The sequence below is a fragment of the Grus americana genome, chromosome Z (assembly GCF_028858705.1).
Source record: "Grus americana isolate bGruAme1 chromosome Z, bGruAme1.mat, whole genome shotgun sequence".
Classification (NCBI taxonomy): Eukaryota; Metazoa; Chordata; class Aves; order Gruiformes; family Gruidae; genus Grus; species Grus americana.
Window position 1 is genome coordinate 59,687,199 of NC_072891.1, and position 13,546 is coordinate 59,700,744.

A 13,546-nucleotide genomic window follows, 5' to 3' on the forward strand; every position below is an offset into this window, starting at 1 on the left:
CATCAAGGACTTCTCTGTTTCTCACTGTAGCCCTACCAGTGAGCAGGGTGGGTATTAGCAAAACCTGGGACAGAGCTGACCCCAGAAATATTCCATAACAAGTAAGGTCTTGCTCAGCAATACAACTGGGGGTGGGGAGTTTTTGCAAAGTTAACTGTTGCTTTGTAACGGTTCCTGTAACCACTCAGGACTGGCTGGGCATAGGTCTGCTGTTGGTAAGTTTTTGCGTTTTGCATCATGTGGCTTTTGTTGGGGTTTGGGTTTTTTGTTTGTTTGTGGGTGTGGTTTTTTTTAATTTCACTTTTTAAACTGTATCTTGACCATGAGTTCTCTCACTTTTGCCTTTCTCGTTCTCTCCCCCACCATGCTGTGGGAGAGTGAGTGAGTGAGGACTTACCTGCTACTCTACCTCTCATTCTAGTTTGTTCTCTTTTAGCTCTAGGATTATACCAGCCTTTCTGCAAAGTGGCTCAATTTCAAACAAAAAGTTGGAAAGTGACCTACTCCTTTTGCACATTAGAGGACTTCTCTGCAACTAGAAATGAATGATTTGAGCTTACTTCATGTTTAAGTGAACTTAGAAATGAAATTCCTACATGTGAGGTGAGAGCTTTATTTGTTATTATAAAATGGCTTTTGTTACAGCTTTTTTCATCCACAGATTGACCTGTGTTGTCTGAGTTTATTAGATATCTTCAGACTAAGCTAAGCAGGGATTGGCATGGCATTTGGTGTTTAGCTGTGAATTGCAACAGGTGTGAGGCTGTACTGGGTATGTGCAAAAGACCAAAGTCCAACAGTTGCATTTTAAACCTGAGGGCTGCCTTGATTTAAGAAACCAAAATACTTCTCAGGGTCTGACGTCTGCTTTTTAACCATCAGAAGTGGTCAGTGTGAAGTCACCAGTCACAGCCTACCAGCATTTGGTCCATCTGAACGATGATGTAAGGCCTATAATTTAATTTGATTTGGCATTTTCTTTATATTAATCTGATATCTTCCATAAGAAATCTCCATATCTCATTCACCTGTGAGAAACTATCCAGATATTTTATGAAAACAAAGTTCTGAAACTTCCTTCTGGTTCTCAGACTATGAGTGGCTCTGGCTATGAGCCACAGCTCGCTGGTACTACAGCAAGTGTTTTCCTTTTGAATAAACAGCTAATGTCAGGCAATTTGTGCTGAGTTGGACATAGATTAGATTAGCTATAGATGAGATTAGCTATAGATATAGATCTGACTGAACTCTGGCCCCTGCTGTAACAGAAGTCATTAACTTCTGTAAACTTTCTAAATACACTAGATTTTTTCATGTTCCTTTCTAAACAATTTTATGTTGCATTGATCTGAAGTTTTTTTCCTAAGCACTCAGTCTCTGTGGGGTCAGGATTTTGTCTGTAAGTATGGATAACCCTACGTTAGGTGAGGAGATGGACTTTTCCAAGCTTAAGATCGTTTATAAGGCTTTGAAAGTTCGAGAGAAACAGTGTCAATATTACCCTTGAGTTTCAGCTAGTGGCAGTTACCAGGTAGGTTTATGTCAATCTACTATTCTACTAATGTCTCTCATTAATTACAGCTATGTAATATTTAGTTATGAACAAAACCCATTTGATAATTTCATTTCTAATGATCCTCTCCACTGATCTTACATTTTGTTCATTTCATAGTAAAATACTCCTTTCTCAGTGTGTGAATGTTTACATTCTCATGAAAAAGTCAATTTTAAGCCTCCAGCATCGCTCTGACTTTATCTTAGCAGAAAGGTCCTTCCAGATTTGATGGCACCTTTGAATGAATGCCATTTACGAATGTATTATGGTATTCTTTTGAGTTCAGCTCACTAAAAGAACAGATATAAAATTCCTCAGATGGACATGGTAAATGTGGGTTTTATCCTTCAGTGCCCTCAGCAGCTATTTTAAAGAAGGATTTCCTGTTCAAGAAGACCTGGTTTAGGAACACCTGTTTTCTAGAATGTAAGGAGTTAATGGGAAACAATATTTTAATTAAGCAAATATCATTGCTCATGTTGGTATTGCACTTGCTAATTTTAATGCAAAATAAGATGACCCTATGATATGCCTCATAAATTAACATATTTGACTTCTATGTGAAGCAATAACACCACAACATAAATTTGCTATCAGCATATGTTTTTTTATTACTATTGCAATTATTTGACATGAGACTGATATTGTTTTATCTTCTTCTATGTGGTCCTTTTATTTAAGCTGACACTCACCATTTTTGCTAATTATCTGAAATTCTTTTTTACAGTGGTCCTGTGTCTATTTCAAGATCTCCATTATTCTGACGATTGTTTGCCAGTATCTTATTATGACAGGAAATTTATGCCTAGTCAAAATATCTAACATTCAAATACCTCATAAATCAAGAGCTATTAAACATTTAGATCTATGAGATTAGCCCTTCTCCTATTTTACTACAAAGACTATTCTTTTTTTTCTTTTTTTTTTTTTTGTCTTCTCTTTGTTTCCTTGGGGTTTCATATCCTAGTCCATAAAATACTACAGAGATGTTCATGTTCCTATTATAAAGATATTCTACTTTTACATATTCTCAACAGACTGGATAGGTTTCATATCATAGAATCATAGAATGGTTTGGGTTGGAAGGGACCTCAAAGATCATCTAGTTCCAGTCCCCCCGCCATGGGCAGGGACGCCCATGTAGCATGTTATCTGTGAATTGTTTGATTCAAAGTCTGTGACTTGTTAATTTAGTATTACAGTAGAAGGTCATGATAAAGACTTCTCAGACTAAGACTCAGGACTAAATTGTTCAAAGTTTTATGCTGGCTTTACCTGTGTTCCTTTAAGCTTAGCATTATATTTTTATTGTAATTCCCACAAGGCTTAATGAGATGTTTTCTAAAATCCCAAATCCCTGAGACACTTCCTTAAGTAATAATGTAAACTTTCACTTTAAGTGTTTATAGACATTGTGGTTGCAGAGAGAAACTGGAAAACACCAAATCAATACTTCCAAGTGAATCTTCTCTTTTTTTTTTTTAATCAGACCATATATTTACACCATAAATAAAGCACATAAATACTTAAAATTGTTACTCCCACGCTTGAAAATTGTAGCTTCTTTGGACACATCATACAACGAAATGGTTTAGCTTCCCTGTAGCTGCAAATCACTTCTCCTTCCAGCATGTCCTAGCAAAATCTTTATTACTGACCAAAGAATAAAAGCTTTTTTCCCTTCAGATTTTCCTTAAGTTAGGGTCAATTTGTTTCCCAAAAGGCCTTTCTCTTCAGCATCAATACAGCTTGTGTCATCTAGTCACAATCAAAGAATGTATTCTGATCTAGTCTAATAATTTTTAATCTGTCAAAAAATTACTCTATTAGTTCATGTGCTGCTTCCACTAATAAATTGTGTTTCTTTCTTTGTGATTTCTGAATTTCTGCAGTATATTTCCTTGCTATGGTTTATTTATTGATTTTGAAGTTTTAATGGAAATTCCTCAATATCCTGTAACTTAGAAATTACATCTGGCCAAATTCTTCTCCAAGTTTCAGTATTATTCCACAGTGACTCTGTTGCCTGCTTTAGTAAATAATTGAATACAAGAATGCTTGTTTTTTCCTTTCTCTTAGGTTCTTCACTGCACTACATTTTTAACTTACATAGAACACAAAATAGATTTGGGATATAGGTAAGAGACAAATTTTAAACTATAGTCTCAAAGCAATAGCTCAGTAAAAATTTCAGCCTACAAATGTTTGTGTTACCATCTTTTCTTCTGACTTAAACTCGAATTGCATTCCCTGTGTGTTGGGGCTTGTAATAGCTCTCTCCAAAAAGAAATATAAGCTGATGAGCCAACTGAGATCACATAGTAAGGATTAAAGAGCAGACCTATATGGGTGACATTGTAGTGTGCGTCTCCTGTAGGCCATCTGACCATGAAGAACAAGGGGGTGAGACCTACAACAGACAGCTAAAAGTAGTCTCATGTTCACTGGCCCTGGTCTTCATGGGGAACTTCAACCACCCCAATATCTGCTGAAGGGACAACACAGCATGGCATAAGTAATCCAGGAGTTCCTGAAGGGCATCAGTGACAACTTCCTGACCCAAGTGATACAGAAGTTATGAGGAGAAGTGTTCTACCACATCTCATACTTACCATCAAGGAGGGGGGGCTCGTTGGGGATGTGAAGGTATAAGGTAGTCATGGCTGCAGTGACCATGAGCTGGTAGAGTTCAGGATCCTGAGGCCATAAAGGAGATTGAAAAGCAAGCTCACAACCCTGAACTTTGGGAGAGCAGACTTGGGCCTCTCCAAAAAGCTGCTTGGAGCAATCTTGTTGGTTAAGGCCATAGATAGAATATGGACCCAAGAAAGCTGGTTAATATTCAAGGTTCACCTCCTCCAAGCTCAAGAAAGCTGCATCCCAATGAGTAAGAAGTCAGGCAAAATTGCCAGAAGGCCTGCATGGATGAAGAAGGGGCTCCTGGGCAAACTCAGACTTGGAAAGGAAGCATACAGAGGCTGGGTGACCTGAGAGGAATGCAGAAACATTGAGTATGCAGAGGCACAGTTAAGAAAGCCAAAACCCAACTTCATTTTAATCTGGTGAGGGATGTGAAGGCAACAAGAAGAGCTTTTGTAAGTACCCAGATGGCAAAAGGAAGGCCAGGGAAAATGCGGGAACACTGCTGAATGAGGCCAGAGACCTGGTGACAGAGGACATGGAAAAGGCTGAAGTACTTAATGCCTTCTTTGCCTCAGTCTTTACTAGAAAGATGAGCCTCCAGGCACCTGAAGTCCCAGAGAAAGGAAGGGGAGAAAGGTTGGGGCAAGGCAGACATACCCTTGGTGGAAGGGGATCATGTCAGGAAACAAGCAAATTGGATGTCCATGAGCCCTGATGGCTTTCACCTGTGAGTACAGAGGGAGCTGGCTAACGATATTGCAGGGCCACTCTCAATAATCTTTGAATGATTGTGGTGACTGGAAGATGTGCCCAAGGACAAGAGGAAAGCAAATGTCGCTCCTGTCTTCAAAAAATGGCAGGAAGGAAGACTCAGGGAACTACAGGCAGATTAGCCTTACCTTGATACCTGGGAAGGTGATAGAGTAGCTAATCCTGCAAACCAATTCTAAGCACATGAAGGGCACAAAAGTCATAAGGACTAGTCAGCATGGCTTCACAAAGGGCAAATCATGCTTGACCAACTTGATCAACTTTGATGAAGAAATGAATGGCCTAACAGACAACATGAGACCAGTGGATAATGTCTACAAGGACTTCAGTAACTCCTTTGACACTATCTCCTGTAAGATCCTCATAGAGAAGCTGTTGATGTATGGGCTAGTTTAGCAGACAGCAAAAACTGGTTGAATGGCCAAGCACTGATGGTGATGATCAGTGGCCCAAAGTCTAGGGAGATGAAACCCCCCTCCAGGAATTTGGGGATTTGTTTTAAGATGATGATATTCCTTTTTAAATAGAATCCCACAATGCAGTAGCTCCGCAGACACCTGAAAACACACATCAGTTAGATAAAAGAAGGTATATTTGCCAAACGGGAAAGCATTTGATGAAAATTTCAGTCATAATGTGAATACATAGCTAGACCTACCTATCTACTGTCTCCAGTCCTCAGACAGCTTTTCTTTTCGGCTGAAGCACAAAGATGGAAAAGATGGAAAGTTCTGTTTTTAGGGAGCATGAGCTGTCCGCATACTAAATAATCATAGAATCATAGAATGGTTTGGGTTGGAAGGGACCTTAAAGATCAACTAGTTCCAAAACGCCTGCCATGGGCAGGGACACCCTCCACTAGACCAGGGTGCCCAAAGCCCCTTCCAACCTGGCCTTAAACACTTCCAGGGATGGGGCCTCCACAACTTCTCTGGGCAACCTATTCCACTGCCTCACCACCCTCAGAGTAAACAATTTCTTCCAAACATCTAAGCTAAATCTACTCTCTTTTATTTTAAACCCATTAACCATTGTCCTATCACTACAATCCTTGATAAAGAGTCCCTCTCCAGCTTTCCTGTAGGCCCCCTTTAGGTACTGGAAAGTTGCTATAAGGTCTCCCGGGCCTTCTCTTCTCCAGGCTGAACAACCCCAGCCCCCTCAGCCTGGCCTCATAGGAGAGGTGCTCCAGCCCTCTGATCATCTTCATGGCCCTCCTCTGGACTCGCTTCAACAGCTCCATGTCTCTCCTGTACTGGGGACCCCAGACCTGGACACAGTAATCCAGGTGGAGTCTCACAAGAGCAGAGTAGAGGGGCAGAATCACCTCCCTCGACCTGCTGGTCACACTTCTTTTGATGCAGCCCAGGACACAGTTCGCTTTCTGGGCTGCAAGTGCGCACACTGCTGGCTCATGTTGAGCTTCTCATCAATCAATACCCCCAAGTCCTTCTCCTCAGGGCTGCTCTCAATCCATTCCCCGCCCAGCCTCTAGCTGCACTTGGGATTGCACCGACCCACGTGCAGAACCTTGCACTTGGCCTTGTTGAACTTCATGGAGTTCACATAGGCCCACCTCTCAATCCTGTCAAGGTCCCTCTGGATGGCATCCCTTCCCTCCAGCGTATCAGCTGCACCACACAGCTTGGTGTTGTCGGCAAACTTGCTGAGGGTGCACTCAGTCCCACTGTCCATGGCACTGACAAAGATGTTGAACAGTGCCGGTCCCAATACCAGCTCCTGAGGAATGCCACTTGTCACTGGTCTCCACTTGGATATCAAGCTGTTGACGGCAACTCTTTGAGTGCGACCATCCAGCCATTTCCTTATCCACTGAGTGGTCTATCCATCAAATCCATGTCTCTGCAATTTAGAGACAAGGATGTCATGCGGGACAGTGTCAAATGCCTTGCACAAGTCCAGGTAGATGATGTCTGTCACTCTTGCCTTATCCACCAATGCTGTAACCTCATGGTAGAAAGTCACCGAATTTGTCAGACATGATTTGCCCTTAGTGAAGCCGTGTTGGCTGTCACCAGTCACCTCCTTATTTTCCATGTGTCTGAGCATAGTTTCCAGGAGGATCTGCCCCATGGTCTTGCCGGGCACAGAGGTGAGACTGACCAGCCTGTAGTTCCCCAGGTCTTCCTTTTCTCACTTTTTAAAAATGGGGGTTATGTTTCCCTTTTTCCAGTCAGTGGAAACTTCACTGGACTGCCATGAGTTCTCATATGTGATGGAGAGTGGCTTAGCCACTTCATCCACCATTTCCCTCAGGATCTTGTGCATCTCATCAGATCCCATGGACTTGTGCACCTTCAGGTTCCTTAGATATTCTTGAACCTGATCTTCTCCTACAGTGGGCAGTTCTTCATTCTCCCAGTCCCTGCCTTTGCCTTCTGTGACCTGGGCAACGTGGCAAGAGACCTTGCTGGTGAAGACTGAGGCAAAAAAGTCATTGAGTACCTCAGCCATCTCCATATAATGGGTAACCAGGTCTTCTGTTTCATTCTGGAAGGGGCCCGCATTTTCCCTTGTCTTCCTTTCATCACTGACATACCTATAGAAACTTTTCCTGTTGCCCTTGACATCCCTCGCCAGATTTAATTCTGTTAGGGCTTTAGCTTTCCTAACCTGATCCCTGGCTGCTCGGACAGTTTCTCTGTATTCCTCCCAGGCTACCTGCCCTTGCTTCCAGCCTCTGTAGGCTTCCTTTTTTCATTTGACTTGGCCCAGGAGCTCCTTGTTCATCCATGCTGGCCTCCAGGCATTTTGCCTGACTTTTTCTTTGTTGAGATGCATCGCTCCTGAGCTTAGAGGGGGTGATCCCTGGATAGTTACCAGCTGTCTGGGGCCCCTCTTCCCTCCAGGGCTTTCTCCCATGGTATTCTACCAAGCAGGTCGCTGAAGAGGCCAGAGTCTGCTCTGCTGAAGTCCAGGGTAGTGAGCTTGCTCTGCACCCTCCTTGCTGCCCAGAGGATCTTGAACTCCACCATTTCGTGGTCACTGCAGCCAAGGCTGCCCTTGAGCTTGAGGTTCATGTTCCCCACCAGCCCCTCCTTGTTGGTAAGAAGAAGGTCCAGTGTGGTACCTCTCCTCATTGACTCCTCTATCGCTTGGAGGAGGACATTATCATCAGTGCATTCCAGGAACTTCCTGTATTGCTTGTGTCCTGCTGTGTTGCCCCTCCAACAGATAACGGGGTGACTGAAGTTCTCCATAAGAACCAGGGCTTGTGAACATGAGGCTGCTCCTATCTGCCTACAGAAGGCCTCATCCGCTCGATCTTCCTGGTCAGGAGGCCTGTAGCAGACCCCCACTATAATGTCCCCTGTCCCTGCGCTCCTTTTAATCCTGACTCATAAGCTCTCGGTCGACTCCTCAGCCATCCCCAAGCAGAGCTCCATGCACTCCAGCTGGTCACTGACGTTGAGGGCAACATTCCCTCCTTTGCTCCCCTGGCTGTCCTTCCATTCCAAGACTCCAGACATAGGAGCCATCCCACCACATCTCTGTGATGCCAGTGAGGTCACAGCCCTTCAGGCGTGCGCACATCTCTGACTCCTCTTGTTTATTCCCCATGCTACGTGTGTTTGCATAGAGGCACTTCAGTGGCTGGAGTGGCTGGAATTCCTTTGATGTACTTTACTGGTGTTTCCCTGTTGGTTCCTATTACCTCAGGAGCCCCTGGCTCATCTCCGCTACATTTCAGGTGTGCTGCAGTGGGTCCAGCACGTCTCTGAGCAACAGGCTGAGGGCCCTCACTGACACCCAGTCCCTCCAACCTTGGCATGCCATCCCACAGCTTGTCACAGGCAAGCCTGATGTTATCTCCCGCTTCAAGCCTAGTTCAAAGCTCTGTAAATAAGCACTGTAAGCTCCTGGGCAAACACCCTTTTCCCCCTTTGAGAAAGGTTAATCCCATCTGATTTCAGTAAGCCTGGTGCTGTGTTCCTTTTTCCATTGTCAAAAAACCCAAAACTGGCAGTGACACCAGCCATGGAGCCATGTAGTGGGTTCATCTATTCCTCCCAATGTCACTGTACAGAACTGGAAGGAGGGAGGAAAAAAGAACCTGTGCACTAGATTCCTTCAGTAACTGTCCCAAGACCCTGAAGTCTTTTTTGATCTCTTTTGCACTACGTGTTGCAGCTTCATCACCACCCACATGGAAGAGCAGTAGTGGGTAGTAGTACGAGGGCAGTACCAGGTTGGGAATTTTCCTAGTGATGTCCTTAACATGGACCTCAGGGAGGCAGCAGATTTCCCTAAGAGCATATTGGACCCTCTGTATCCCTCAGAAGGGAGTCATGTACAGCTATAACCTGCTTTTTCTTCTTTGTTGAAGTGGTCACGATACAGGGTATGGGCCTTTCTGGCCTTGGTGATACCTCTGGTGTAGCTCGACTGTCATCCATGTCCTCCTTTGAGTGGCCTTCCACAGCCAGAGCCTCATACCTGTTGTACAGAGGCACCTGGGAAGGAGAGGTGGGCAAGGAGGAGGTTCGCCTGCCACCCTGAGCATGAACTTGCTTCCATTCACTCCTTCCTTTTAAGCTACAGCCTTCTGCCTTGCAGGGGGAGGATACAGGGTCCCCTTCACCTTGGGTTTTGTCTGGCTGCTGTCACTGTTTCTGTCTCAGGGACAGCAGAGCATGGCTCCACCAGTCTGTCTCTTTCTCAGCCTCTCTGATGCTCCTTAACCTTTCCACTTCCTCTTGTGGCTCTGACACCAGCCTGAGCAGATCGTCCACCTGGTCACGCATCACACAGCCATTCTCACTACTGCCATCCGTTCATAGTGACAGGCTCTGGCACACCCTGCAGCCTGAGAGCTAGGTGGCTGCATGTTTTTTGCGGCAGCTCTGTCTGGGTTCCCATATCCATTCTGGTGAATGCAGAGGTCGGAGCTTTCTGCTGGGTGGATACCATAGCTAAACTCCTTCTGAGGGGGTGATGACCACCAACGGACTCACCTCTTGAGTCTGTGGGGTGACTAGGCCCTCCTTGCATGCGGTCCCATGCAAACTGATGTGCATGCTCCCCAGGCTACTTTTTATAGGCATGGGCGCCGTTGCTCTGGCAACACCCAGGCCTTGTCAGTGGCTCCTGCAAGAGGAGTCACAATGACAAGCAATATACAATATACTGTAGGTAAAACAAGGCCAATTACTCTAGGAAAGGTATGTCCAACACAGCAGTCATCTCATGTTCTATTATTTCATCCTGTCAACCAGTACCTGCAGGAGACTAATGCCTGCAGCTTCAAGCACGAACACTATTCTATAGAGGACCGCTTCTGTGTCAATGTAGAAATGTTTTGTGGAGGAAACTTGATTTTGAAATGTGAAATGTTTTTTGGCAGCTCACCTGGCAAACTGCTGAGGCCCCCATCCTGTTAAGCTGTCAGGAAGGTGGAAATCCAGAGCCTCCAGTCTCTCTTCCCAGACTCCTTGGGTCTTTTCACAATTTGTCTGGTGAGCATCCGTGGAACAACTTTAGTTTCTAAGCACTGACTAACTGCCAGAATATCCATTATACTGATAAGAATCTCAGTACCTCTGAGACTTCACACTAAACCCTCTAAGCCCCAGTGCTAACAAACTAGCCATGGTTCCTAGCTCACAGTGTTATTCCAGATAGCCCACTAACAGTCTGAGCAATTTCAGATCACAGACTAGGAGTGCTAGCTTTCTATTTTTGAGATTGAATCTGATAAACTGTATAACACTCAGATCTAGACTGTCCCATAGCCCCATCCTCTGTGAACGGGAGCTTAAAATGTCACCACACAGCTCCTTACTGTGTTCGGAAAAAAAAAATTCAGCTGAGCAATCCCTTTTTCAAACCAAGGTCTGTCTGCACAGTTTCACGTATCCCTTTGATGACTCTGTTACAATGGAGACCTACATTGTCTCTCTGTGATCATGTTTTCTAATGATAGTGAGGTTAAAAAATGGTTGTGTCTCTTTTAGAAAGTATCCTGCCCTTTCTTTTGAGAAATAGGCCAAATATTTATAAAAATGTTTATTGGCTTTTCTAGGACACATCTTGGTATGGAAATGCAGCCACTCTTTCCTACGTAACCAAATTTGTGGGCATTTAGGAAATTGTTGCTTTGTAGATAGAATACTACCATCTTTGGGTGGTGTGACAGATGCCGTCACTCTGAGTGAACACGACTTTGGTTCAGGCATCACTGGCAAGGAGCCGTGGCTGAAATCAGCCCTGCAGTGCAAACCATGAGAACTGTACTAGGCCATATCTTCTCAGGAACTAAGGAATCTAGGCCATTTCTTATCAGGAGCTATACAGTACCAGCCTGAACTGTGACTAGACAAAACTAAACCTGCACAAAACTACAGCTGCACACTTACACCAAAGGGGGGCTGTGAGTCAATCACTTTATTCTATAAATACTTGTAGTCCCCCCTGAGCCAATAGAGCTGTACTGTACGGCAGCAGCCTGCATGGTGGTGATCTCTGCCCCTGAGCAGGGATGCCTCTCAAGGTTACCCTGGAGGCTGAGAGATCCCTTACCCAGCATCTGATACTTATAGTGAGGTAAGCAACATTCTACATTAGGCCTAAAAGTATATTGTATGCTAGTGACATTTATATATCCAGCTATAGCTTAATTATTAGAAGTGCAGAAAGTAGCAGAGAATTTGATCACCACCTATTTATTCCTTAGTTATTGTTAAATCATTGTTAAATCACTGTTTAATTACCGTCATTATTGCTTAATCACCATTCAATTATCATTTACTTATCATTCAATCATGAAATAATTGTTATATGATAATTCTTTAATCATTAGTAAAACCTTTCAGTTCAGTTTTCTTTGTTCTATGAGGCTTTGAAGTATGTTCTTTCACTTGGCTAAAATGTATGACCATCAAAATTCACATATTACAGTTCTAAGCAGAAAGTTGCCAAAATATGCCAAAAAAGTTGAGAAGCTATAAATGTTGAGACATATAAGGTAATCTCAGAATAGGTAAACAAAAAGATTCCAGGATAATACCTTTGTTGTATTGCACCAGCCTATCCTTGAATATAATGCCTTCAGGCAATATGGTGTCATTTTTGTTCCAAAACAGTCTTTAAATCACTCCTTCATTTTTAATGTGAACTTTTCAGCTTTTTAAAACAAACTAGGCTTGAACAGGTACCTCACTGATAATTAAGTAGTGACACAGAATTTTTCAAAATAAAAAAGTCCAAATTTTCATGTTTTAGCAAGTTTATTTACTTAACAAATAATGCAGAAATGGCCAGTTTCCAAGGAAAACTTAAATATTATTTAACTTAATGCATGAAAAGATGATAAAATTCAACCAGATTTTTTTTAAAAGTGCTATCCTAAATTTTTATTAACATGTCAGAATTCATCCATTTCGGAATACTGTGAATGTGTTTTCAAAAAAATTGCAATCCACTAACCTCTTGAGGGTTTCTCCTTTCACCAAGCCTACCCAAAGAGCAACCATATACTTAGCTACAGACAGAGTATGACCTATATGAAATCCCAAATGTTATTTCTGTTTAGATTGATCCAATGCTGCACTGTGAAACCACATCTATTACTTCTATGGAATCTACTTCTAGGGCTTTCTTCCTTGTTCTTGTCCAGAAGAAATCCCATTTTACCAGCTAAGACAGATCCATGAATTATCCACATACAGGTCATTTTGGGGGTATCTATTGTCCTGAGAGAGTGGGGAAATTGCTAGGTAATATTTATTTCTATTTTTCATATAATATTTGAATATATATATAGTGCCTCAAGCTTAGTGAATGCCTTAGACTTACTGAATGCTTCCATTGTCTGTTGGCATTCTACTCTGTGGTGATTGACATTGTTTTAAAATTAATTAGGCTGTGAAATAAGATGTCTTCTATATCTAAGGCAAAAATGCAAAACCTGTTTTGCTCATATATTCTGTGTAATATGAAAATATATCTGACAGCTTCTGTTTCCCTAACACTGTGGTGGTTTACCCTTGGCTGGAGGCCAAGTGTCCACCAAGCCGCTCTATCACTCCCCTCCTCAGCAAGGCAGGGAGGGGAGAAAGTAAGATGGAAAAACAACCCCAAACTCATGGGTCAAGATAAAGGCAGTTTAATGTAGCTAAAGCAAAAAGCAAAAGATTATTCTCTACTTCCCATCAGCAGGTGATGTCCAGCCACTTCCTGGGAAGCAGAGCTTCAGTATAGGTACTCCTTACTCTGGAAGACAAACATTGTAAAAAAACCCCCAAATGCCCCTGCCCTGTTCCTCCCCCTCTCTCTCAGTTTCTTATGAAGTTTGGGTCAGCTGTCCTGGCTGTGTCCCCTCCCAAGATCTTGCCCACCCCCAGCCTGCTGCTGAGGGGGGAAAAGAAATGTTGGAGAGACAGCCTTGATGTGTGCTGGCACTGCTCAGTAGTAGCCAAAACATTGGTGTGTTATTAACACCTTGCTAGCTACCAATACACAGCACAGCACCATGAGGGCTGGGGGAGAATTAAACCCATCTCAGCCAGGCAACCCAACTCATTTCTTCCTCAGCTTAAATTGCATGAGTGGACTTTA

At 43.2% G+C, this 13,546-nt stretch overlaps 1 protein-coding gene across 1 annotated transcript in view; it reads left to right on the forward strand.

Moving 5' to 3' along the window:
- Positions 1–13,213, forward strand: part of LOC129199763 (uncharacterized) — a 158,924-nt gene extending 145,711 nt beyond the window's left edge. The window contains exon 2 of the transcript XR_008574734.1: positions 12,992–13,213. The gene's annotated coding sequence lies outside the window, so the exon portion shown is untranslated. The remainder of the gene's footprint in view (positions 1–12,991) is intronic.
- The last annotated feature ends 333 nt before the right edge of the window (positions 13,214–13,546 follow it).